General features: G+C 33.1%; 1 non-coding gene across 1 annotated transcript; it reads left to right on the forward strand.

Moving 5' to 3' along the window:
* The first annotated feature begins 20,496 nt into the window (after window positions 1-20,496).
* On the forward strand, window positions 20,497-20,660 carry LOC120365949 (U1 spliceosomal RNA). The gene has a single exon (XR_005580765.2). It is a non-coding gene; the product is annotated as a U1 spliceosomal RNA (small nuclear RNA).
* The last annotated feature ends 4,140 nt before the right edge of the window (window positions 20,661-24,800 follow it).

Here is a 24,800-nt window from a genome sequence, read left to right on the forward strand (position 1 = left end):
ACTAATTTATCAAGGTACAATTACTATCATGTCAAATCACATATTTTCTTTATAAAATTCTAAAATAATATAGTCGATGAAAGAAAATTTTTCTTTCAAAGTATTGTTGTCTTATTTTTTGTAAACCCTAAAATATATTTTTTTTAAAAAAAGAGCTTTTCACTGTGGCTTCTAAGAGAAGCTTAAGTAATGAGTTCTTGTCTCTTTTTTTATTCATATAGATGTGTTTTATAGGATACTATTTAATTCAAGAAAAATAATGATAGTTGAGTTTCAGTTACACAAATTAAATGTATTATTCTATAAGGGAAGAAATTGTTTTAGTGCCTCTAATTCAGAGAGAGACTTTACAATGTCAGCTGTAAATAGTCTAGATTCCCAAGAGATATTATATTGTGTGTGCCTTCCATTAGTGTTATCAGGAATCAAATTTCAAAACCTTAGTTTTGTGCTTCAAAAGGCATTTCCAATTAAGATTATGTTGTCTGATATTAAGAATATCCTTTTGAAATAGAATCATTTCTGGTCATGAATTTAATGGTTTCTTCAGATATAGAACAGCATGCTGAAGATTGCTCTGTTTATATACACCCAAACTAGCTTGTTCAATAATCTTAAAAAAAATGAAAGGGAAAATATTGTAGCTGAGTTATAGATATGAACCTATATAGACATTCAAGACATAGAGAACCTCCTGCAAAGTCTATGGAGACAGAATGAAGTTTCACAGTTAAATATGGTATAATTTTTGGTTGATACTATGTGTGTTTTATTGATAAAAGCCTCAGCAGCATATATTCGTGAGATGATAATATCAGTGACTAAAATACAATAAATTCTTGTTTTGAAGGACACTAAATAAAGTTAAGTAAAAATCAACAGCAGTTGACTTCTTGTCATAAAACAGTTAAAATTTACTTTATAGAGTTTGTTGACTTATCCTTCAATGACTTCAATAACTCAAAAGCTAAGTCTTACCACCTCTACATGCTCCTGAAATCCATCCAAAGAGCATAACAATTTCATCAAGCTGCCTTGCCAAATAAAATACATTTTTCACATGCAGTTGTAATGCAGTGTTGAATATGCATTATCTTTGCCATTCTTTTATATTTGAATGGTCATAAATGTTAACATTTAGAGGACAGAAGTCTTTGCCCTTGTCTCTGGCAGTTGCTGGTACTAGAGACTTGAGCAAGTTGCAGTAGCTAGTCTTCTGATGCCTGTGTTTCCATATCTGCCATTATTATAAAGTTTAGCACATATTTAATAATATGCTGTGATATGTAAATGACTTGATACATTGCTACAGGTAACCTGCTTTAAATAATGCCCAGTTTATGATGTTACTTTATGATAACAATTATTGTTGTCATCATTATTATTTAGACAAACTCTAAATTATATTCTCCTATTTATTATCTTTCTATTGTTAATGTATTATAAAGTACTTTATATATATTAAATGTTAAAATAAGTTTAGTAAAAATATAAGTGTAAGAAACAATGTATTTTGAAAAATAATGCACCAGAAACAAAAGTCATTCTTTTATGTTAAATACTTCGTTTAGAAATAAAAGAATCTTTACAATAGAATGACTGGTAAATTAAATCAATTTAAATTGAGACAATTTTAGAGAATATTACATGCATGTATATGCATATATTTTTGTATATTAAAAGCAATATCTAAATATTTTACTTAAAATATTCCATGTAATCTAATATTAAAAATTAATATTTATAATTTTCCTCCACCTATGTCCTAACGTTTGGATTTCCTGATATATGTCCTTTATATTTTCACATTCTGAATTCTTGATACTCTTATTTTGGAGCTTACTACTTTCATTACTTCAATAAATGTACCAAAGCATATGACATCTTAATGGTTCTGTAGTCCTGAAAACTTAAGTTATACTTATCTGATGTGTTGAATATTTAAACAGGCAAGCCATAAACTTGATACTAACCTACCCTAAATCAAACATCTGATCCTTTTTTCCTCTTCTGCCCTCTCCAATACCGTTATATCATCAACCACTGATTCCCGACATCCTAGAGTTATGTTTGAGTTTTTCTTCCTTGCTGAAAAATTGAATCATTTCTCATATACTGTCAAATATTTCTGTATAATGTTTATCATTTTTACCTTTAATTTCATATATATTGTCTTTATTTTCATGTGAAAATACTGGATTAATTCCTCATTCTTCATTCCTTATTTTTTCTGCATTTCAATTTACACTTCATAGCACTACAAAAATAATCTACTTGAAATACACATTTTTTCATGTTATTTCCATTTTTAAAGGGTTTTGACAGCTCTAAAGTGCCAACATTACAGGGTCCCAGTCATGTGTTTGTTTCAACAGTCCTTTTTTTTTTTTTCTTTGGAGACAGAGTCCCTGTCTCCCAGGCTGTAGGGCAGTGGTGTGATCACAGTTCACTGCAACCTCCGTCTCCGGGGTTCAAGTGATTCTCCCACCTCAGCCTCCAGACTAGCTGGGATTACAGGTGTATGCCATCATGCCTGGCTAATTTTTGTATTTTAGTAGAGAAAGGTTTTCACCATGTTCACCAGACTGGTCTTGAACTCCTGATCACAGGTGATCCACCTGCCTCAGTATCCCAAAGTACTGAAATTATAAGTGTGAGCCACCACACCTGACCTGTTCCAAAGAGTCTAAGAATCCCTGGACAAGCTTTGTACCCCTAAACCTTTACATATACATGTTTAGTGTTTTTGTAATTTCTTTCATGCTATCCACTTACAAACTCATCCTCATTCCACATCAACTTATTGATTTATTTAGTAATAATTTATGAAGTTTTCCAGCCTGTTAGATAACTTTCTGCCCCCAGACCCAACAAGCACATGCCTGCCTCAGGGCATTGAACACGATGTTTCACTTGTCTGGGATATCCACAGGGAATCCCCTTTACTCCATTCATACTTCTTATTAAAGAGCACTTAATCATGGAGACCTTCTCTTTCCTGCCTCTGAGCCTGCCCTTTCCATGTAAAACAGCCTCTTCCTACTCAACTATTTTATATCTAATCATCATGTTATAGTTTTCTTCATAAGACCTTCCTTTAGTTTTTTTCTCTTACCATTCCCACGGATATCAGAGATACAGGACTTTTCAATATCTAACATTGTATGATTTATTTATTTGATAAACTCTATTATCAATCTCCTCCTTTAAAGGATAAGCTCCTAGAGATAGGAACTTACATTGCTTTGTCCTTGATACATCTTCAGTGCTGTACATGTTTTCAAATATCTTTAATGTTCAATAAAAACTTGTTGCGTGCCTTAATAATGTTCCAATTCTCATGGCGGTATTACAGGAAATAAGACGTGAGGTGGATATTTATTATGGAAATTTCAGCGAAACATCTTTTACCTTCGATTCTGGAAATGTACACCTACAGAACCACATAGATTTTACTGTAAAGTTTATGTTGCCTTTATCCAGGTTTACAATGATCAGGCATGGATGAAAAATGGGGCCTTTCCATTGGTACTTTTTCCAACAATAAAAACAAAGTGTGCCATTTAGTCTGGGTGGCCTTAAATTCATATTTTAAGATTGTAGTACCTCATGCAAGTCTTCCCAAATAGTCTTTTAATGATCTGTGTTACACAGGTGTAACCAACTATAACAGCTCATCAATTCAATTATACAAAAATCTTTCCAGTATGATCCAAAAGTTTGACTTTCTAATGAGTGACCCTGTTGTTCTCTGTCTTTCAAATATGGATCAGTATTCTGTTTGGCAGACATACTCTGCCCTAGTTGCTGTTCTAGAATATAAATAAGTTTAAATTCTCCTTGACATGAAATAGGACACTTCCTACTTGGAATCCAACCAGATAACAGATTTACTCATTTTCTGTGAGTAAAACTCTTCCACTCTAAAGAAAGACATAAAGGATTTATTTGGCAGTAGTAGGTGATTTTTTTATTCAAATTATGTTCCGTCATATAGGGTGATTTCCAAGCTTGATGGCACCTGAGAAAGTTTACTAGGAGATTTTTATGAACAGCAATTTACAGACCCATGTAGACCTACTAAATCAGAATCTCAATAGTGGTGCTTAATAATTTTACAATAAGAAGAAAGAAACATTGATAAGCAGTTTCAACCAATTTTTGCATCAGATTCAGAAAACATTGATTTTATATTACCATGAACAATAGCAAAATAATTTACCGCAAAGAATGCAATAAAATATATATTTTTTGATATCTAGTTGGAAAGCATTTGTAGTCATTTTTGAGCAAATTAATGTGTGCATAGTTATTTCAGTGGTCTAATGGTATGACTCAGATAGACCTTAGCTTTTCTTATACCAAGATTTCAGTTCAGATTAACAATCTTCTATTTTCTCCAGGTTGTCTGAACATTATTAAGGGCTTAAATTGTCAGGGTCACTGGCTCTCAGTTCTAGCATCCACAGGTCTCAAAATACCCTTTTCACTGTCTTCTCAATATAGTTCTTACCTATTTTATCTGCTTTAACCATGCAAGGAAAGCAATCTCTATTTCTTAATAATCTTAATGTAAGCAAGTAAACAAATATAGACTAACCAAACTTTTTTATTGATAGTAAGTTGGTCTGCAAAGAAAACTTTATTGAAGGTTTAGGAGATGATGGGTCTCATATTGCACTGTGTAAATAGCATAGTAACAGATAATAGATCATACTATGTTCATCAGATCAGCAGAAATTCCTTTCTACAATGCTTCCTTATAGGCCTCAGGCCTCCTGCCTCATGATTGGTATTGCTCTCTGCCCTTGTCTTCCTCTTCTTCTCCCTGCATACCTTGAAAATTCTGATCTTCCATATGTAGCAACGTATCCCTTTATTTCATAGTATTCCAACAACACATGCTCTTATGACCTCATTTTTCTAAACCAGTGGCAGGTAAACCACAGCCCTTAGCCACATGTAGTTCAGCACCTGTTTTTCATTTTGGTTGTTTTCTAATGAAGTTTATGCATGATTTTATACATAACACAGCTGCATTTATGCATTGTCCATGGCTTCCTTTTTTCTAAAAACGCAGAGTTAAGTCGTTGCAATGCCGCATGGAGGGCCAGACTAAAATACTTGCTCTGTAGCCCTTCATAGAAAAGTTTGTCTTCTCCCTAAGACAATTCTAGGAAAATTTGCTGAAAAGAGACTCTCCACTCCTTAACAAGACTTACGGCCAGATGTTGTTATAATTATTTCCCTGCCCACTTCACTTTCTCTCTAGAGAAGTATTTGCAACTCCTGAAAGCAGCATCTGTCCTCCAAATTCTCCCTCCACGTTCCTTGTGGAATAGGGCAAAATATAAAAATGCACTTTAAACATCAGGTATTTTCTCCAGAATGTCCTTGGAGGGTAATAGCACCACATGCTGAATAGTCCTTAATTATCTTGGCAGCTTTCTTATTTTGTATCTCAAATGCAATATAAATAAACCAAGTATGTAATGGATTACTCATTCTCTTTATCTGTGAACTGCTGCTGTTAGCACCCCTTAGAGACAGTGTCTTTCTCATCACTCATTCTGACTCTTTTCAGGAGTTTAATCTCTAGTCCTTCATATTCTATCTACTCTGGATGTGCTGGCTTAAAAGAATCCTAGTTAGATTAGGCATGGTTAAAGCTGCTGTAGTTGCTTCTTTCTTCAGCTCCAAGCTGAACCTCACCTTCATTTCTCCTGGAGAGAGGTGAGAGCAGTACCCCTAAAGTCTCACCTGCAAGTACTGCTTTTTGACTATGCCCAGTTGCCTGAATATCTGAGGAGCGTTCTATGTTCCCAGCAGGGAAGCTGTTGCTCCATGGTAAGTCTCCTCTATCACAGCTGAATTGTGTCTAATACTTGGGGACACTGGGTCAGGTAGAGTACAGGGAAAATCTTCTATAGATAGATCTTGGATGATTGGGAGATTACCAGCTATCTTTGACTCAAAATACGAATATCAAGATTTAATTTTTACTGAGAGGGAAGTGTGCCTATTTAGCCTTCATAGTTTCTCATTCCTCTTTCTTTCATGATCAGATTTCACATGTGTATATTTTGAGACCTCAAAATTAGTAAAGGATATTATTTAGGAGTTTTAAGAGATAGGTATCTCCCAGTAATTATCTATAAATTCTAAAATTCTTAGGAGTAATTAATTATAAATAGCCATAACTACTATGCTCCAACTAAACTTGGGTTATCTACCTGTGATGAAGAAAATCTTCCCAAATTGTCCTTATAGAAAGAAATGTTCTTGTCTTAATCCTGTGCAGAATTGTTCTCTCCTTCTTGATAGTACATGGTCAAAATCTGGCATAAACAAACAGCATTCTGCTTTAACTCAGACAGACTCGAGTGTTCTAAGTAGTTTGTCTGCCAGAAATGAGGCCACCAACCTACTTTTTCAGCATTCTGTTGTAAATGTGAATACTTTCTACCATTTCCTTCCCTTGTGTGGCTCATAAACTGCACATCCTATCACACACCCTTGCTCAAGTGCATCTAACCAACAAAGAGGGAACCCAGAGGGAGGACTCTGTGGAGAGGTCTGTGGAAGATACTCCTCTGGGGAAACTGTCCTGGTCCAACTTCTCTTTGTGTGAAGAGAAGCACCTCAAGGTCACCGTGGAGCTCCCACTGGTCTCCAGCATCACCAGTAGAAAAAGTGAGCTGGGCAGGAAATGCAGGAAAGTGAGGACAATTTGGAGCCTATGGAGAGCACTGGGTCTGTCAATCAATCCGGATGACCACAGCCAGCTTCTGAGTTGTAACCGCTTCTCCTTACTTCATCTTGAATATCATGCGTGATTCCGTATGGCCAACTCTCATGGAAACCACCCACGAAAGGGAATTCTGGGAAATAATTTTTCCAGTCATGTTAACACAATTTAGCACAAAAATGAAAGTGGAAATAAAAGAAAACGAAGCTTTCATTGTAATGATAGGACATTTTGACAGCAAACAACAGAAAATGTAACTCAATCTGTTTTAAGGTAAAATGAATGAATAAATAAGAGCTCTCTGCAACAATACCTTGAAGATTCAGGTGTAAATTTTGCTTTGAGCTGAATCCAAAGCCTCAATGTCAGCAGGACCCTCTGGATAGCAAAGGTAGTTGGGCAATAACCAGATTCACAAACAAGGAGCCTTCATGATCATTGCGCAAACATTAAATACTATGAAATTTAGTACTGAATAGTATTGGAATAATCCACACAAAGGTATGGACAATATGACCATGTAGGATTGATAAATAAGAATGCAAGAATGACCCAATATTAGGAAATATATTAATATCTTTCACAACATTAACACGTATACACACAAACACACATATAACCTGTTGGTGTCTTGTTTGTGGACTTGGATTATAATGCCTTCCAAAGATAGAAAATTATTCAAAAGTATTATACTCATATGTATCATTTAGAATATTTTAGCATAATATTGTACCCATTGAAATTTCTTATTAAAAATCTTTGCAATTATTGATTTTTCTCAAGTTCATGTAGAATATTATTGCCATAAATGTTGAATGATCATTAGCATTATTATAACAGGCAAATAATTGTTGCAACCACTACTACTCATAGGATGACTTGATGGTACTGATTTTTAACTTTAAATGAAATAACAAATATTTAAATTTTGGGATATAAAAATTATTTTGTTGTTTTCTATATAGCTTATAGATGCTGAAAATATATGTACAAGTCATTTTGTAAAATACATACATTATTTGACAATAGTAAAATTAATTTTTTAAACCCTGAAATAGCATTTTGTGAATGATGATTAAAATGCAGTATTATCTACATATGTTATATAGCATAAATATATATAATAAAAAATTCACTTACAATTAACTTTTTTATTCTTTGCTTTAGACTAACGTATAAACTAACCCTTATTATCTCTAATGTTAATGAAGATAGAGCTACTTAGTCCAAGCCTTAGTACTAGAAAATTGCATATCCCTGACTAAACAATTATAAATTTAATCTGTCAGGCATAATGGTAGATATGCCCCGTCAATCCCAGGTCCTGGAAAGGTGGCAGGTGACAGCTCTCTCAATTTTCGGTGTCTTTAGGACTTGTCTTTAAGACAGCTGCCTAGATATCTGGGTTATAAAATCCTGGTGCTTTAACCTCATCTTGAACAATTCTGAAGGATTATTTCATCTTCAGAGCTCACTACAAACATGACTGAGGTCTTCACAAAGACTACATCGAGGACAACTTCTTCTTTTCCCAATGTTCTTTCCAGTCACAGGCATGACTGGAAATAACCCAGTAATAAGCATTGTGCCCATTAGCCTTTTTCTCACAGTTTGTGTCTACAGAAATTCAACCTGTGACAGAGTCCTTTACACATCATCTTTATTTTATTTTTGCACCTGCAGAAGGCTTTTTATGTTTCTTTAGAGATCACACACCTTGCTAAGGAATTTGTCAAATCTGTGTTATCTGTACTGATATTGTGTGAGGTAGCATACTCTTGTATGATTATTCAAATACCGTTAATAGGGGACCATAGAGCCTATCTACAATACCTTTGTCCATAAAGTGTAGATGTTTGAAGTTGTGTAAAACGTGTTGGTGAAACAAGATAACAGTGTATTCTAAAATATTATATTGTTGATGTTATCTAAAGTGTCAATAAAATGTTTTTTCTTCACTTCTTGGTGTATTGATTCTAGTTATTTACAGAAGGATAGTGTAACTATTACCATGCTGATGTATCACAACATTAAAATTTGTTCATTCATATTTTTGAGAGCTGCTTGCCAATTAATATTGAGACATTATCTATGCAAATAACTAATATTAGTCAATTAAATATTTATATTATGCAAAAAGTTTATTATTTTCAGCCACACTCCTATTTCAGATTCCTCAAAGTAAAAAATTCCTCTTTGTGGATGTTTTGCTTGACACAGCATTTCTTTTTGTTTACATTCATGGCTTTTTCAGGGTTTATGCAGTTAGATCTCAGAATCATGAGTCATAAACTTATTTCAGAAAGCATTTGTTTCAAGTCATCGGTGAATATTGAAGTCTGAACTGATAAAATGTAGGAAGTATTGTAGAGTGTAGCATTGCTCTAAAAATATAAACAATTTTTAACTCTGCTCTTTGATGGACAAGTTATTCTCTCTTTTTTTTTTTTTTTTTTTGAGATGGAGTTTCACTCTTGTTACCCAGGCTGGAGTGCAATGACGCAATCTCGGCTCACTGCAAACTCGGCTCACTGCAACCTCCGCCTCCTGGGTTCAGGCAATTCTCCTGCCTCAGCCTCCTGAGTAGCTGGGATTACAGGCACGTGCCACCATGCCCAGCTAATTTTTTGTATTTTTAGTAGAGACGGGGTTTCATCATGTTGACCAGGATGGTCTGGATGTCTTGACCTCGTGATCCACCCGCCTCTGCCTCCCAAAGTGCTGGGATTACAGGCTTGAGCCACCGCGCCCGGCAAGTTATTCTCTTAAATGTGATTTCAGTCATCACTTGAGAGTTATAACAATAATTAGTTTTAAAAGATTTACTAGTCTATGTGTTTATGAATATAAAAAGCATTTTTATAATTGCTTTTTTAACTGTAGGAAAACTGCCAAAATAGTATTTCTTTTTTATCTCGAAAACATATGATGAGTTGCTAGCTAATTAATATCATATACTGAATAAAATCATAAATTTGTATGCAAATTTATATAGCAATACATTTTATATGTTAAAAACCTTCTTTTAATAAATATAGATTTTTTTTTTCTGTAACATAGAAACTGGAAATAGTTAACCACAATAGTCTGTAAAACAAAATGTATGTCATTAGTAAGCTAGACTGTTTAAGTATAAAATATAATTGTTTGCCTTTATTTCAATAAGGAACTGCATGTAATTGTATCAGAAGAATCCATTGTGTTACACTCATGAGTATTTTTTGAGTATTTAAATATAAATATTTTAATATCCAAGCCATTGCTTTTTATTGTACAAAGTTTATGATGCTATGCAATTATGATACTATGTTATGATCCAATATTTCGCTAACAATTTTCTATTTAATTTTTATATTACATTTAGGGAAAGTACTTAGTCTCAACTTCTACCTTGAGAGTATAAATTTAGCATGACTTTCACTGGAAGACATTTCCTGGAAATTTTCAGAATAAAAAATTTATTTTTTGTCGTTGTGACAAACACTAACAGATATAATTAAGAGAATAATTTTTAGTTTACTAATGTGAAAAATTTTCTGTGGATCTGTACCAGAAACACAAAATAGAAATAGCACAAAGTATTAATAAATACTGTCATTAGATTTAAAGCAATATACTGATATGCAAAAGCTACTGCTGTTTTGCCATAAAATTTCTACCTGGCTCTTTTCCTTTTTAGCTCTTTAGTACATTGCCACTATAGTCCACATCCTGTCAACTGCTTTGCTGTCACCTTCATCCTTTCCTCTTTTTAGGGGGGGAGGGGAGTGATGGAGTTTCTCTTTAGTTGCCCAGACTGTAGTGCAATGGCATGATCTCAGCTCACCGCAAGTTCTGCCTCCTAGGTTCAAGAGAATCTCCTGCCTCAGCTTCCCCAGTAGCTGGGATTACAGCACGTGCCACCATGTCCAGCTAATTTTGTGTTTTTAGTAGAGACAGGGTTTCTCCATGTTTGTCATGCTGGTCTCAAACTTCCGACCTCTGGTGATCCTCCCGCCTCAGCCTCCCAGTGTTGGGATTACAGGCATGAGCCACCATACCCAGTCAACCATCGTTTCTTTAGAGTCATCACTAGTCAATGACAGGTGCTATTCATGGTCAATAAAACTTACCCAAACATTGTGTGTAAGGATAACACAATGTTTGTGTGTTTGCTGCTAAAAACAGGGCCTTGTTGTGGTGCTGTGAGGCCTCCGTGCATGCTTACACACATTTGTGTGTTATCCTTACACACAATGTTTGTGTAAGGATAAGACTGCTTATTCCACCTTAAAATGGAGCCTAAGAGCTTAGAGCTTTTGGCCATGTGGACTATGATGAAAATATGACTTTAAGACCTTCTTCAGAGAGACATACATAGCCCACTTTCCATCCACTATGGTGCACAAAAACCGTACTAATCTAATGCCAAAATTTTCAAGATAATGTGGGGTTCTCCCTGGTTTGAGTTTACTCACTGGGGATACATTTCTGGCACTAAGCCTTGTCATTCAGTTACATAGTGAAACATATTAAAAATTAATTAATATGTAAAGGAACTATTTGCAGAGGTCTGTGTTGGGCCTCATTCTGTCCAATATTATACAACTAAGCCTAACATCTACAATAATGGAAGCAATTTAGATGTGGCCCCACTTTTCTCCCAGCTCACTGTAGTCTTCCATTGGCTCAATCTCTTCTCATAGAGCCCTCACAGACAGCTGAAGAAAAGAGCCCTTTCTTTATTTACTTTTGTATTTCCTGTACCTAATACTTGGACATACATTGGTGAAAATAATTAATTGAATTACAAACCACTTGGAAGAGAAGGCAGTTACTTGCAACAAAAACATGCACACAAATTATTTTTATTTTTACATAAGAAAAATTTTAAATAATTTTCAATCTTGACCAGAGTTTCTATCAGTTATATAAAAATATTTTAAGGTAGCCATTGTTGTTGAAGACATGTCCATCATTTTACATTGTACTCATTAAACTATTTTACTTTTACATCAAAGTAATGCAAAAGCCTGAGATTTGATGTAGCTGTGTCATGATATCTAAGATTTCAGATATTTTAATAAGAAAAAAAATCATATTTAGAATAAAGACATTGCCTAGAATCATATTGTTTTATAGGACTTTCTTCAATTATGGAAGTGTCTACAAATGTTTATAAACCCTTTCTCTCCAAGAGAGTAACAGTAGTCACTTATGGCTATTCCATATTTGAAATATGGCTAGAAGAAGAGAAAAATCATTTCTTTTAAATTTGTATTATTATAAGTAACATAAAACTTAGTATGTATAGCCACATAAAGGTACTGGCTACCCTACTAGACAATTCATTGTAGAAAGTCAGAGAGAAAACAGAACTGCTCCAATAATACAAAATGTGGTAGTTGTAATAATGGAGGCCATAGAACAAAATGAAACAAAGAAAATTATAAAACAAATAGAAAAGAAAAATATATTTACTGATTGAACATCAGAAAAAATAATTGTCTTTCATTGTTTAGATGGGTTCTTATTAGCTGTCCAGAACTAACCAGATTCCCATTGGCCTGTGATAAATATTAAATCATTCAATTAATTCAAAATAATTTAACATTCCAAACAGATAGAAAAAATAAGTTATTTAATGTCGGCCGTTTTTAAAACAAAATGTTTATTTCAGTGGGCTTTTCAAAATGACCTAAACAATTATAATTACAATTTATCTTTAACTCAAAGTAGTATTTTTTCTTAATCACAGGGTTTAATATAGTAAAATTTTATAAACTGCTCTGGATCACATATAATTCCTATATGACCTTAAGTTACATTCTTTAAACTTAAACCTACAAAAGTCTTAATGAAACTGCAAAACTTAAAAGCATAAGAATACACATTTTTTTGTGGAACTATTCCAAACAACACAAAAATAGGGAATCCTTCCCAAAATATTTTATGAGACCAACATCATCCTGATATCAAAACCCAGCAGAGACTCAACAAAAAAAAAGAAAACTTCAAGACAATATCCATGATGAACATACATGCAAAAATCTTCAATAAAATACTGGCAAATGGACTACAACAGTACATCAAAAAGCTTATCCATCACAATAAATTAGGCTTCATCCCAGAGATGCAAGGCTGGTTCAACATACACAAGTCTACAAATGCAATTCACCACATAAACAGAACCAAAGAAAAAAAACACATGATTATCCCAATGGATGCAAAGAAGGCCTTTGAAAAAATGCAACAGCACTTTATGCTAAACACTCTCAATAAACTAGGAATCGATGGAACGTATCTCAAAATAATAAAAGCTATTTACAACAAAACCACAGCCAATATCATACTGAATGGGCAAAAACTAGAAGAATTCCCTTTGAAATCTGGCACTAGACATGGATGATATCTCTCACCACTCCTATTCAATATACTATTGGAAGTTCTAGCCAGACCAATCAGGCAAGAAATAAAGGATATTCAATTGGGAAAGGAGAAAAAGTCAAATTGTCTCTATTTGCAGACGACATGATTGTATATTTAGAAGATCCCATTGTCTCAGCCTAAATCTCCTTAAATTGATAAGCAATTTCAGAAAAGTCTCAGGATATAAAATCAATGTGCAAAAATCACAAGCATTCCTATACACCAATAACAGACTTAAAGAGAGCCAAATCATGAGCAAACTCCCATTCAAAATTACTACAAAGAAAATAAAATATCTAAGAATACAACTAACAAAGACTATAAAGGACCTCTTCAAGGAGAACTACAAACCACTGCTCAAGGAAATAAGACAGGACACAAACAGATGGAAAAACATTCCATGCTCATGGTTAGGAAGAATCAATATCGTGAAAATGGCCATACTGCACAAAGTAATTTATATATTTAACACTATCGCCATCAAGCTACCAATGACCCTCTGCACAGAGCTGGAAAAAATCACTTTAAACTTCATATGGAACCAAAAGAGAGCCCACATAGCCAAGTCAATTCTAAGCAAAAAGAACAAAGCTGGAGGCATCACGCTACCTGACTTCACACTATACTACAAGGCTACAGTAATCAAAACAGCATGATGATGGTATTAAAACAGAGATATAGACCAATGGAACAGAATAGAAGCCTTGGAGGCAACGCCTCACATCTACAACCATCTGATCTTTGAAAAACCTGACAAAAACAAGCAATGGGGAAAGAATTCCCTGTTTAATAAATGGTGCTGGGAAAACTGAACAACCATGTGCAGAAAGCAGAAACTGGACGCCTTCCTGACACCTTACACTAAAATTAACTCCAGATGGATTAAGATTTAAGCATAAGATCTAACACCATAAAAACCCTAGAAGAAAACCTAGGCAAAATCCTTCAGGACATGGGCATAGGTAAGAACTTCATGACTAAAACACCAGAAGCATAGGCAACAAAAGCCAAAATAGACAAATGGGATCTAATTAAACTCCAGAGCTTCTGTACAGCAAAAGAAAGAATCATTAGAGTGAACAGGCAACCAACAGAATGGGAAAAAAGTTTTTGAATTCTGCCCATCTGATAAAGGGCTAATATTCAGAATCTACAAATAACTAAAACAGATTTACAAGAAACAAACAAACAAACCCACTCAAAAGTGGGCAAAGGGTATGAACAGATACTTTTCAAAAGAAGACATATATAAGGCCAACAAACATGAAAAAATACTCATCATCACTGGTCATTAGAGAAATGCAAATCAAAACCACATTGAGATACCATCTTTCACCAGTTAGAATGGCAATCATTAAAAAAATCTGGAGACAACAGATGCCAGAGAGATTATGAAGAAATAGGAACATTTTTACACTGTTGGTGGGAGTGTAAATTAGTTCAACCATTGTGGAAGACAGTGTGGCAATTCCTCAAGGATCTATAAATAGATATTCCATTTGACCTAGCAATCCCATTACTGGGTATATATCTAAAGGATTATAAATCATTCTGTTATAAAGACACATGCACACGTATGTTAATAGCAGCACTGTTTACAGCAAAGAGCAGGAACCAACCCAAATATCCATTAATGATAGAATGGACAAGGAAAATATGGCACATATATACCATGGAATACTATGCACCTATAAAAAAATGATGAGTTTGTGTCCTTTGTAGGGATGTTCATGAATCTGGAAACCATCATTCTCAGCAAACTGACACAAGAACAGAAAATCAAGCACCGCATGTTCTCACTCATAAGAGAGTGTTGAACAATGGGAACACATGGATACAGGGAGGGGAGCATTACACACTGGGGTCTGTTGGGTGGGTTAGGGGAGGGACAGAGGGTGGTGGGGAGTTTGGGGAGGGATAACATGGGGAGAAATGCTAGGTATGGCAGATGGAGAGAATGGAGGCAGCAAACCACATTGTGCCTTTGCAACAATTGTGCATGATCTGCACATGTACCCCAGAACATAAAGTACAATTAAAAAAAAAAAGACTCAATTTTATTCATTATAATTTATAAATTCTTATGATGAATTGTTTGGGAAAAAAACAGTTTAAATAATAAAATTTTACCCCTGAGTAAAAACCATCAATGAAACACTAAATAAATATTCAGCACATTGCAGATTTGGGGTAGAAAATTAGGTGTAATGACTAATATCCTAGACTCTCCATCTTGGATGATAAAATAAAACACAACAGAATAGCAAAAGTTTGGAATCCATTAAAAAATGAGTCATATAGAACACAGATATAAATCAGTATGCCAGCTAAAAAGATGTAGCAATGGGATAATTCTAATGTTCTTTGCTATTAAGGCAACCTTTTCTTGAAGAGTCATCTACTCTCCTTATGTGGAGAAAAGAATATATGTCCTTCCTACCTGAACTACACATCCTTAGGGGAGGATCCAGAAAGTAAAAAGCTATACGTTTTTCACCTCATCAATACAATTCTCCACTCTGATAGGTCAAGCCTTTTCATCAGGGAAAACTTAGTGAGAATGTAAGAGTTGAGCCATGAAAGCAACTCTGGTCAAAGGTGCCACCTAGAAACAGGTGGACAGAGAATTACAGACCACCTAATGAGAACAGTGAGAAAATCACATAAATCATAATAGTTTGTTAAATTTTTGTTAGGATGCTATTTAAGTTGTTCACTGAAGAATAATTTTGGATCTGTAACTTTTTGTCAACTGTCGTAAACTGAGTTTCTTTTTTAGTTTTTAAATACAGAATTGCTCTTCTTTACAAACTTATCTAATTACACACATTAGTATTGCTTCATACAAACTATTTTGAATAAGGCACGATTTTCATTTCTTTTGCAATTGGGTACTTCAGCTGTTTCCTTTCTACCTCACACTCTTCATTCTTCTCCTGCCTTTTTCTTTTGACTCCCTTTTTCTTCATTTTCTTTTCTATCTTTCTTTTCCTTTCTTCAAGCCATCTCTCTTTCCCTGTCTTCTCTCTTCTCTTTTCTTATCTTCCTTCTCTTTCTTTGGTCTCTCATCTCTTTGCTTCTCTTCTCTTCAATGGTTCAATATCTCTCAAATACATACACCTCACATTGCACAAATAATTAGTTTTCTGAGCAGAACAGATGAAACATACTTTTACTTATCCCTACCCCAATTCTCAGTGGAAGTGTGGCAGATATTGAAAGGAAAAAAACTAAGAGTGGTATCTCACCGGACTTATCACAAACTAATCCATTACTTGTAATGCAGCCAGAGTCATAGTTTGCACTGTTTCTCTTCTGATTGACCTTCTATACCCATTATTTGACCTTTTCTACACCAAAGTCTGTGTCTAAGTTTGTTCTCCATAACTTTATTATATAGGATCTGTTGCCTTCTGATATCCGGTTGGCCTTGGCTAGTGAGAACCACTAATAGGACTTTGAAGTGAGAAGAGACAGGTTAGGATATTTCCTGCTTCCTCTCTGTCAGGACACAGTATTGTCCATTGAATTCATATGTTTGTATCCACAACTCTTTTCTGGTGTCCTCCTTCTTGTTTAAATGGTTATAGCTCTTACCAGCGTCTGGTGAACCTGCTTTTCCTAACCAGTCCCATGGACGTTCTCAGTGCCATGCTTATCTACAATTTCTAATTAATTCATTTAAGTATGTTCATATTTATCTAAGTAGTTATTTTGTTAAATTATCTACAACCACCTCTCATGGGTGTGCTATCAGTTTTTTGCTGAAAGTCTGATCAATACAGTAATTAACATGAGTTTCAGGAATGGAACTTCAAAATAGATTTTTCGATTAAGTTAGTCATCTACTTGATGGAAGACTTAGCTGGCTACTTTGTCAAATGACAAAGAAATGCTGGTAACCATGACATAAAAATGATCTTGTACTGTAGCAGCAAATAGAGTGAAGGTATCAGTCAAAACATTGAGAGATCAAATGACATTAGTTCATACTAGCTACAATAACAATAGTCATTACAAACATAATGGGAAGTACATGGGACTTCATGTTTCTCCCTCCAGGAGCATACGCAATGTAAAATACAAATTTGAGCATTTAATTTCAAGTTCAAGGCATGGGAGAAGAAACATAAAGACTCTATTTTTTCTTTAATGCAAGGTAAATTATTAATTGTGTGCCAAAGCAAAATAGGGGTGTCAGGTGTTTGTGCATGCCCTGCAAGCTAAGATTTAACAAATGGTTACAAAAAAAAACTATTAATGGAATAGTAATATTTTATGACACATGAGTATTAATAAAATTTTATGAGAATGGAGCTATACTTATTCATTTGCATGTTGTCATTGGCTGCTTTTGCACTACAATGATAAAGAGAGTACTTAAGGAAAAACATAGGGACCAAAAAACTTAAAATGTTTACTATTTTAGAAAACATGTACCACCACCTGCTTTAACGGAATCTCCTTTTTCCTGTTGCAGGAGTGAAGGAAGTGATGAAGATAAGGTTGAATACATGTTTGTAGAGTTTATGTAATTGTAATAATTACGGTTATGCAAGCATGGATATTTGGCTGATGTTTTCTCTGAAGTAAATAATGTGAAAGTGTCATTTTTGAATCAGATAGAAACAAAAATTATAAAATAAAACAAAAATATGAAAATAAGAGAAGTTTAGTACTTATTGTTGCCAAAGCAAAACTTGAACTTCTAAAGCGTAAGTTTTGGAAATGATTGACTGATTCCCGATACATAAGGACTTTATGAGATGGTGATGGTATTAACAAATGTGATTTTTGTAATATTTTGTTATGAATGATATTGACATATAAAATAACCGCATTACTCAATGAGACCAGATTTCCCAAATTGGCATTGTTTGTTATAAAACAATGCATGAGCAGAAGATCCATTCAAAATACAAGATAAATCAATGGATTTTAAAGTAGTAGAGTACAAAAATATACCTTTCATTTCTAAAGTGCAACTAGTTATTAAGAAACTACCACCCTTAAATTTTGATATAATATCCCAAAATAATACTACTATCTGAAAATCTATTAAAATACTCATTTATGTCCAATTCTTTTCTGGGTGTGGTCAGATTTTACTCATATAATTCAAAAAACAATGTATTTCCACAGATTGAATACAGCAGCACATATAAAGTGACAGCTATTTTCTATTAAACCAGATCTTAAGGAAAGATGCAAAAATATAAAAATGCAAAGCTGTAAAAAAAATTTTTCTCACTGTTTTTGTTTTGAAATTTTAGTTATATAGCTATATATATGTATGTGTGTGTAAAATATATCTATAGATATATATTCTTTTTGTGTATTTATATTTTATATACATCTCATACATCTCTATGGATATTAGATATGGAGATACATATATATATATATATATATATAATCTCCTTTGTATGTATTTGCATTTGCTCTTTATTTCTATCTCATTGTTCCTATCTTCTATTTCTGAGACTATGAATATCTTGTTCCTTTCTAGTTTTTCTTTGACTATTATATATATTTTTTCTTTAAATATTTATTTTTTCTTTTGGTCTCCTTTATATTGTCAGCCTCCCTCAGATGTATACTGGCACTTGCTTTTCTGCTTATATTTATGATGGGGCTTTAAAAGTTTGGTTTGAGTATCTCAACTGATTGGTGATATTCATCTAGCACATGTTGAGAGATTGGCTGGGTCACTTGGTTACAGAAATCCTATGCCAATTTCTATAGCCTTGGCTGCCAGCATTGTGGGAGCTCTGCTAAAGTCAACTGAGAATTCCAAAATTTGGTATGTAAGAGTTGACTCAATTTCTGTAATTGTTTTCAGCACCCTCATTCTCAACTTGCCTCTGCTTTAGAGAGTTTTTGTATATTCTCCACAAAAAAATGAAGCTCCTACTTTTGCTGCAGTGATGAAGGGACATGGGGAAGATGGAGATGGAATCTAGTGATGCACAAATTTCAAAATTCCTCTTTATTTTCTGCATAATAACTCAAAGCTTCCTTTTGTTTTTGGTCTTTTTGTTTACTGACTTAAATTTTATCTTCTAAACCTCTCACCCAATACAGCATAATAATCAATTTATAATTCAACTGCATAATACATAGGCCCTTCTTAAAATGTTCAATAAATGTGAGTATGTGAGCTGCAGATCACAATCTTGACCAGGACGTCATGAAATCTGCCATGTATCCCTGAGGCCTACTCCCCTCATATCTAAGTCTTCTCCCATGAAGAAATCAACATGGGTGGTAATAAAATTCCCCATGACAACAGAGAAAATTAGGTTGTTAAGAATCCAGAGAAACAGCAGTAAATATATTTATGAGGATAATTATATGACAATAAATTAAGAATAATTTTCTCTTTTGCCTCTGGACAATTGGTAGTCTAACACTTCACAAAAGCATGGGTTTATGTAATCATTGTAATTAATTTAAATCCTGTCTCTCCTGTGGCTTCATTATGAAAGAAAACTGATTTTATGCTTAACAATATGTACCAGTGCTCACCACTGATTTTTCCTAAGTAAAAACAGTAGAAAGTAGAAACTTTCTGTACATCTATGTTTCTATGTGCTGATGTTTTGCCAAATATAATGCCTCTGAAATTTCATGATTCATATTATAGAAGGGTCTTTTTTTCTTAGGGTAACAATGGTTGAATTTTGACAATGAGGTATGCACATAAGCTATCAAGGCTTTCTTTTTTTTTTTTTTTTTTTGCCATTCAAGGAAAAGAGAAAGTAAAGATGGAAAAGAGAAAGTAAAAATGGCAAATGATTAGAGAACAATATATGTTTTTCTTCTTTTTTGGCTGAAAATATTTTTTTCTTTCTCAAATTGTGAAGGTTATTAAAGCCCTTGGAATGTGTTACAGGAAGAAATTGTGCTTCTGAGTACTAGAACTTACTAAACCTGTAACTGGAACTGGAAGTGGTGTTGTTGGTGACCTGGGATAATCTACACTTTCCATTAGCTAAAGTTAGGTAATCTTTCAATTAACTGATAAATAATCAGATATGTATTCTTCCTACAGAGGTCCAAGCACAATACAAAGTATTCATGAGGGGAGTTGTCAGTCTCACACACTGTAATCAACATTTTCTTTATCCTGCTGTCCAATACAATTCATGAATATGTAGAAGAAAAATAATACTGTTGATTGAAAAGCAACTGATAAAAGCATCGAGACAACAGACGATGGAGAAAAATAGAAATTTATATATATTTAGCTTAGAAATACTACTTTTGTAAAATGGTGAGTGAATATGTCAAGTCCCTGCAGATCACATGCATCAAGATGTACTTTCTATTAAGAAGCAGAAGCCACCTGGCAGGGGAGATACCATGATTACGAAAGTAGTTTTTCCAGGGCCAGTCTTATCCATTGCATTCCAGATGTGCTGATCCCTGCGATTTCGCCAAATGTGGGAAACTTGACTGCATAATTTGTGGTAGTGGGGGACTGCATTCACGCTTTTCCCTGACTTTAAAAAAAAAAAAAAGAAGAAGAAGCAGCCTAGAAGAGTGAAATGGACACGAAACCAGAGTGAAAACATTCCAGATCACACTAAAACTGCACTGAGATGCTGTCATTTGCTCAATTTGCCATCCCTCAGTGAAAGCTGATGAGTGATTTACCCAGAATCCAATTTTTGCAAACTTTTATAAACAATTAATTCATCTGTTATTTAATATTTTCTATAATGTGTCACCAAATTATACCATTTTGTATATTCTTCATCTTTTGAATTAAAGAGATATGTTGGGGGTATTAAAGCAGACACTTAAAAATATATGCTATGAAGTGACTTGTATTTAAGTACACTTGCTTCTTCTCTAAGATTTTGCTAGATGTTCCTCTTTCAAATGACTGCTTAAAGGGCATGAGATATACTCCTTGATATTTATGTTGGAATTACCTAATAACCTTATCTGCTTGAAGGTAGTGCATCTATTTCCACAGTCTCTCTCTCTCTCTCTCTCTCTCTCTCTCTCTCTCTCTCTCTCTCCCTCTCTCATCAAACACTAGACATGTATAACTATCTCATTAAGACAGAGTAAAGAGAAAACCTTTTGAATACACTTTCGAAGATGTTCAAACAGTTTAAACACATGTATTTTTCCCTTTCAATTACTTTATATTAAATAATTGTTGCCTTCATTCAGTATCATTATCAAAAAGTCAAAATTAACACTTGTTCTTAACTCATAATTAGTATCTGGAAGGTTTTATAAATTTATTTAAATGTTAAGAATCTTAAAACTTTTGCTATCTACAGTCCCATTGTAGGATCTTGTTATCTATTTTTTTTAGTATTCTTTAAGGCTTTTATGTCTCAATTCTTGCATCTGTCTATATTAATGATTCATGATAAATATTTCTTCATATACTTCTGAATTTTGCTCTCCTTTGGGACTCCAATTTTATGATAAGGGAATACTCTTGTCCTCATCATATAAATGCTTTCTCTTCTAATTTTGACCCCATGTTGTTGAACTTTGCATATATTTCCTGCCATTATAACTTTATGACATGTGATGAAGTTTCTCAATCTTACATCCCAGTTCAATTATTTGCTCATTAATTATATCCATTTCATATTAGTTCATCTACAGAGTTTTCATTTAAAATATTACATTGTTCAGACCTGGAATTTCTCTTTGATTCATTATTTTATCAGGTTATTCCTGCTTCTTATTTACAATAATACTGTATGACTTTTTGAAGGTGCTTATTAAGCTTACATAAAATTTTTATTTATGTGTGACATTTTTGCTGTATTTTTCTATTATAGATTTCATAGCACATCTATTTTTCTTTAAGACCATTGTAGTCTTCAGAAAACGAGTATAGTTTTTCTATGAGCTCAGATTCCCCCGAGATTATCAGTTAACTTTACAGGTAAAATACATCAGTGGGAAAGATCAAAACTAAACCCTAATCACTTTTGATACTTTAATGGACAGGTGAGAAAGTTCTCCAGGGCAAATAATTCCCAACAACATTGTGATGTTAATTTTATGTGTTAACTTGGTCAGACCATGGCATCCAGCTTTTGGTCAGACACTAGTCTAGATGCTGTTGTGAAAGTACTTCTTAGATATGATTAATATTTATATCAGCAGTCTGAGTAGATTGTTCATAATAGGGTTAAACCTCATCCAATCAGTTGAAGACTTATATAGATAAAGATTAAGTTCATTAAAGAAGAAGAAAGTGACTATAGACTAACTTTGAACTTGAGCTGCAACATCAACTCTTCCTTGGGCCTCCAGCTTGCTGGCTTGGCTGACCTGCAATGTCACACTTGCCAGCCTCCATTATTCTGTGAGCCAGTTGTTTAAACTCTCTCTCTATTTTAATAGATAGATAGATGATAAATAGAGATATAAGCATATATATATATATATATATATATATATATATATATATATGTATGTATGCATATACTATTGGTTGTAACCTGAGATTGACTCCTGATAGTTGTTTCTTTATCTATTATTGGTCACTGTACTACACGGAGATACTCCCTAAATAGTCACAGTTCTTTGTTAAAATGTTTTTTTCTTTGTGGAGATAACCTATCATTCAGATTTTGAAGTGGACTGAAGAGGAGAACAATCTTACATTATTCATCAATCCTTCCTGTCCCTGTTTTGACCTATAGTGACAACACAGCTAACATGTTCTGTAAATTAGGTATATTAAATATGTTTTGACATGATATGATGGTTTGAGTTGTAACTTCATAATAAGTCAAGAAGCATCTGTATTTGCAAGTTATCTTTATCATGCAAACAATCATGAACACACACACATGCATATATATATATATCTACACACACATACAAAACTTTATAATAATTTTGTAATGATACATTATTGTAAATGCTATTACATGTAACAAAATGAAAGTGTTTATATGAAATTTTATGTTTAAAATAAAATTTGATTGGAAGTATTCAAAGCCTATAGACAAAGAATACTTACAATAAATAAATATGAATCAGGTAGTTGGCTAGCTACTTTCTGATAAGGTCACTAGGTTTCCTCATCTTACACAATAGAAAATAAATAACAAATTAATTAAACTTTTAAATTAAAATATTAATACATAAGAAAATATCTATGAATAAAAGGGTTCTGTGTAAAAATGTGTCTTTTCTATTAGTGCAAAAGGAAAGTAATAATGAAAGCCAATAATATTGAAAGAAAAAACAGTATGGACAACTATAATATAATATTAAACTGTAGTATAATATTAAAAGTAATGTAAGAGAACAGCAGAGTGTTAAGGTATTACATATCAGAGAAATTTTTTACAGAAATACTAAAACCTTAAGTATAATTAAGTAAATACAATTAATCAGCATTAAATTAGGTTAAAAATGAATGCAAATCCAAGCAAAGAAATTACTAATAAAATTAGTAAGTAAAATAGAACCCAACTTGTAATTTTACAAAGGCTGTTTTTGTTTTTATAATTTTCACAAATGCATAAGAAAGTCACTCAATTTTCTTGTCACATTAGAAAACACTAGGAGCAATTATAGTAAACAAATCTTGCTAAGTAACAGTAAGACAAGCACTTTATTTTTACTTCTGACTGATAAAGTTCATTCCGTAAAATTATAAACAGACATTTGCCTGCTTAATATATGCCAAGCATATATGTTAGTTGTTATTCTTATGCAGTAATTACTTTATTGAACATCATCTTAATCTTATACAGAGTTTTCACTTTTATTTTAAAGTAGATTAAATGGAGGAAGAAAGACTTTATGTGTCTATTCCAAGTAGTAGTAAGAACCAGAAAAGGGACATAAGCCACAGATAAAACCAGAGATTAGGGGTTCCAGAGACCTGTGTGGCTCCATAATGTATGGGTTGTGTGTTTACAGTGAACTAAGTAAATACATTTCATACTACATGTTTGTAATATGTTATAGAAATGGGATGAGTAAGTTTATATTTCTTGCACATAATAATAAAATATAATGTGCATGTCTTTTTAAAACGTAAGATTTCTAAATAATTTATTTTTATTTTATTTTATAGAAAGATTTGCATGAGTAGTTAGAAAAGAATGGTCCTTCAACATAAGAGTATTTAAGAAGCACTGATCTAAACTACTCTGCTCTATGACCTTTGTTTGTGGCAAAATTGTATTTGTTTTTATCATAATTTTGGACATACATTTACGAAAACTATTATAATTTTTACATCTATTTTCCATTGACTTATATCCTCAGTAAATAATTTTATTTCCTACCCAAATGTAAGATAAACATACAAATACACTTTTTCATTTTTATTATATTGTTACTTAATTTATCTGATATTAAATTTACAATTAAAATATATTTTGATAAAGTCTGTAAATATCTAATAACGTCAAATAAAGCATTAAAAAACCCTCAGCACTAGAATTTCAGTAAGTTCCATTCATATGTATTATGTTCCATTCATATATGGTGACCAAATTTTAGTATGTGTGAAATATTTCTTAAAAAGATATAAATATATTTAAATTTTTCATTTTTCTCCTCAAACTATTAGTAATAGGGAAAGACTTATTTGATCAATTGTAAATATACACTATAAAGAGTCAATATATACTTC

This window comes from Saimiri boliviensis, chromosome 1 (assembly GCF_048565385.1).
Source record: "Saimiri boliviensis isolate mSaiBol1 chromosome 1, mSaiBol1.pri, whole genome shotgun sequence".
NCBI classification, from domain to species: domain Eukaryota; kingdom Metazoa; phylum Chordata; class Mammalia; order Primates; family Cebidae; genus Saimiri; species Saimiri boliviensis.